Raw genomic sequence first — 4,882 nt, forward strand, 5'->3', positions numbered from 1 at the left:
CAAATGACTCTTTTTCTTTAAAGATTTATTTTATTTTGGATGCTGGACACATGGCTCAGCCGCTAAGAACACTGGCTGCTCTTGCTGAGTACCTAGGTTTGGTTCCCAGCACTTACATGGTGGTTTACAACGATCGTTTAACTCCAGTTCTAAGGAATCTGTTGCCCTCATCTGGTCTCTGCAATACTGCACACATGGAGTACACTTTACATACAGGCACTCAGATGCATAAAAAATAAAAATCAATAAAAATTTAAGAATAAAAAGATCTATTTTTTTGTTGTGTGTATGTGACTGTATATGTATATGCACATTTGAGTGTGAGTGCTTGCAGAGGCCACATTGGATCATCAATGCTACTTAACATTGATACTGGGAACAGAGTCCTGTCCTCTGCAAGAGCAACAGGTGCTCTTAGCTGCTAAACTATGACTCTAACCCCTCAAATGACTCCTAAATTCAATTAGAAATGGTTTATATCACACATTACCCAGACATGTATTTGATAATTAACACATATTTATCTCCTACAGTTTATAGAATTCTTGTCTATCTTTTATCTGGGCAAATTGAGTATTGTAGTTAGTTCTTTGTTGTACTAAAACAAAACCTACTTTAGTATAATAGTCATCTACAGATTAATATTTTTACTTCTGAGATTACATTTTCTCTTTACTGTATGAAAGGCCTTCATGTGGCTTATGAGAAGCAAGATTTCAATATTACCTGAGTCTTGTTTTGGTATACTGTAGTCTTATTGGCTGGTGTGTTGATATAAGGGTATATTCAACACTGGAAATAAAGCTAAAGAAATCTTAATGATTATGACATTTTTTCATCTGATAAATTGAAACTGAAGCCCAGAGCTGTGAAATTTCAAGTCAGATACCCTTAAACATGGAAATCAGAACACAGAAATTGTTCTTATCTTTTTATTACAGATAAGATTTACACATAGTTGCAAGAGATACAGTGTTATATTTCAATTCATGGTAAAGTTATCAATGATCAATTCAGGTAACTAAAATATCCATTACCTTAAGTGTAACCATTTTGTGGTAAAATCATTCAAAATAGTTTTTTCTAATTTGATTTATACCAAGCACCATTACTAGTTTCATTTGCTTATGCTTCCAACTGCCTGTTCTTACGATGCTCAAGGGCCACTTAAAAAGGCTACAGTTGATTTCCTGTACAAAGTACAGAAAATAGCAGGACATGATGGTACATTCTCATAATCCCAGCACTTGAGATGCTGGGGCAGGAAGATCATTTGATGTTTGAGGCCAACATGGGATATATATATAATGAGATCATAATGACAAAAATAATTAATAAATAAATTCCTTTAAAAGTTCAGATATCACAGTATTCAGTAATCTTAAATACCCTCTTTTCATATAATTTTATCAAATTTATTCCAACTGGTGAATTTGATTTTTTTATTTTTAGTGTTTTAAAAAATATTTTATTTATTATTTTTATTTTATGTGTATACTGGACCTGGAGTTACAGACAGTTGTTAGCTGCCATGTGGATGCTGGGATTCGAACCCAGGTCTTCTAAAAGAACAATCAGTGTTCTTAACCTCTGAGCCATCTCTCCAGCCCAGAATTTGATTTTTTAAAAGTGAATATAAAACATTACACTTATTTACCTTAAATTGCGATTTCTGCTATCAGTCATCATTTTCTTTTGCTGAGATCTGTTTTTTTCTGGTTTATTTTTCCACAATAATTTATCGCTCACTTTCTAAAACTAGAGTGGTATGTGTGCTGGATAGCTTTAGTGTCAACTTGACACACCTAGGTTGAGGGAGCCTCAGTTGGGGAATTGCCTCTATTGGACTGGCCTGTGGCCATGTCTGAGGGGCATCTTCTTGATGAGTGATGTGGGAGGGCCCAGCCCACTATGGGTGGTGCCACCCCTGGGCAGGTGGTCCTGTGTTGCATAAGAAAGCAGGCCAAGCAGGAGACAGTGGAGCAAGCCAGTAAGCAGCATTCCTCCATGGCATGTGCTCCAGCTCCTGCCTCCAGGTTCCTGCCCTGAGTTCTTACCTTGGGCTCCCTGATGAACTGCGACCTGGGAGTTGTAAGCTGCCTCCCCAAGTTGGTAGTGGTCAGAGTGTTTTGTCACAGCAACGAAGAAACAAACCATGATAGAAATTGGTACCAGGAGTCGGGTATTACTGTGACAGACCTGACCTTGGTGTTTTGGGGAGGACTGTGGAAGTGTTTGGAAATTTGGTCTGGAAAAGCATTGCATGCTCAGAGTTTGTTGCTGTGGAGCTTGGAACAGTTATGCTGAAAGAGTTGTAGATGATGGAGGCTTGGCTTGTGAAGCTTCAAAGGGAAGTGGAGACTATCAGGGCTGTTCCTGTGATGTTTTAGGTTGAGAATCTGGGTTCTGGAGAAAGTGCAGCTTCAGTTGCAGTGAAGACTCCAGGATTGAGGAATCATGGAGAGAATCTGAGGCTTTACACCCCAAGAGGCAAGAAGAGGCCATTGGTGAAGGTGTAGCCTCAGTTTCAGTGGAGACCCCAGCTTTTTGGAGATGCCGGGACCATGGGACGACCACCAAGGACAGCAGTAAGTGTGGAATGGAGCTGGCCTGGGTCTGCGAGACGAGCTGAGTGTGCTGTGGACTGCAGCGTCAGAGCAGTGGAGCATCCAGTACCCTTTGGATCCCAGAGGATCGTGAGTGAATCCCAGATGTCCAGCCTCAAGCTATTTTGCTGGACTTTGGTTTTGCTTAGGTATGCCCGATTCTTCCCTTTGAAATAAGACAGTACTTGTTTTGGATTTTACAGAAGCCCACCCACAGCTGAGACTTTTAAAAGAGACTACAGACTTTTAAGTGTTTGGATTTTTAAAGGACTATGGGGTTTTTAAGGTTGTACTGTCTTATGTTGTGATATTATGTTAACATCATATCCTGTGGACAAGAATTGGAAAGCTGATGGTTTACTGGTTATGTGTTTGTGTGTCAGGTTGACAAGGGGTCAATTGTGCTGGATAGCTTTAGTGTCAATTTGACACACCTGGGTTGAGGGAGCCTCAGTTGGGGAATTTCCTCTATTGGACTGGCCTGTGGCCATGTCTGAGGGGCATATTCTTGATGAGTGATGTGGGAGGGCCCAGCCTACTGTGGGTGGTGCCAACCCTCAGTTGGTGGGCCTGCATTGTATAAGAAAGCAGGCTGAGCAGGGGCCAGGGGAGCAAGCCAGTAAGCAGCGTTCCTCCATGACCTGTGCTCCAGCTCCTGCCTCCAGGTTCCTGCCCTGAGTTCCTACCTTGGGCTCCCTGGTGAACTGCGACCTGGGAAATGTAAGCTGAATAAACCCTTTCCTCCCCAGGTTGATAGTGGTAAGAGTGTTTTGTCATAGCAATGAAGAAAGAAACCAGGACAGTATGTTTCACATTTCAATAAAGTCCAAAGTTTAACCATGAACTAGACACTTTTATCTAAGGTTATAATGAACAAATGAATCTGATTAGATCTTTAAATATTACCCTACCAAAATAATACTTTGACAATAAAATGTGTCAAAATCAAGCATGCCTTACTACTAAGTTTTTTATTAGATATTCCTTGGCATGTGCTGCAAAGACAACTTAGCAGTTAAGAATGCTGGCTCCACAACCATGAGGACCAGAGCTTGGATCTCAACATCCATATAACAAGCCATGTGTCCCTGTGCCTGTATCTTTGTGGACAGAATGATGGCTGGCTTCCAGGCTCACCAAGAAAATGTGAGCCATAGGCTGAAGAAGAGACTTTGCCTCAGAGGAATAGGTGGAGAGTGATAGAAGATGGAATTATACTTCATGCTCTCTTCTGGGCCTCCATGCACATGCAAAAGTGCATCCAAACACTCCCATCCCCAAATACTGACATATATATATATATACAAGAAAAAAAATAAATCTTTAAAAACAGATGTTCCCAAACATATTCATGATAATAAAAATTTACATAGCTGTAAATTAAAGCAACATTAGGCATGCTGGGTGGGGTGGCACATATCTATAATCCTAACACTCAAAAAGGTGAAGCAGGAAGGCCAGCTGACCTATGTAGGGGAAACTAGTCTCAAAAGTTCTGACCAATCAGACAACAGAACCTTGAGAATAATTAGTAAAGTATTTATAAAGAGTTTAAAGAATGGGAGAATTACATTTCACATGTGAGTTTTAGATTTAAGAAGCAAATCATAATGCATAATAGCTGTGAATATAGATGTTCATTCTAGGGAGGAAGACCTTAAGCCTCTGTTTAATTTGTTATATACTTATCCAGACTCCTGCTCAGACATCATAAGCCTCAAATCTTTTGTGGAAATTGGTGTGTGTTAGAGGAGAGTTGGTGGAGGTGAAAACAGTATGCAAATTAATTTTGCTTCTTTGAGAAATCTAATGAAATTTTATTTCATTATATAAAATATAAACCCCATTTCTACCTATTCTATTTTAAAGTAGAACATATTATTTCAACTTTTATAAATTTATATTACTGTACATTAGGTTTGACTGGTAATTCCTTGTGTTTCCTTTTTCCCTCTACCCACCACCAACTTCATTTTGCTTGCCTTGTTATATTTAATAAAAGATCACAGTGAGAGAACATTTCAGTAGTTTAGATACAATTTCACTAAAAAATTCCATTAATATTGTTAAATATGAAATCTGTCTTTTGCTCAGAGGCAATAGTTTTATCAGAACTTTAACTTTTTTCTTTTTCCAAGTACACATGTACCTATTTTGGTTTCTGTGTTTGAATCTTCTCCAAAATGCATAATGTACTGATACAATTTGATATATTACAAATCACTTAAAAAGATATAATTATAAACTCTAAGTCAAATATCACATTCTAATATTTT

This window comes from Nannospalax galili, unplaced genomic scaffold, assembly GCF_000622305.1.
Source record: "Nannospalax galili isolate Female #2095 unplaced genomic scaffold, S.galili_v1.0 scaffold1507, whole genome shotgun sequence".
NCBI classification, from domain to species: Eukaryota; Metazoa; Chordata; class Mammalia; order Rodentia; family Spalacidae; genus Nannospalax; species Nannospalax galili.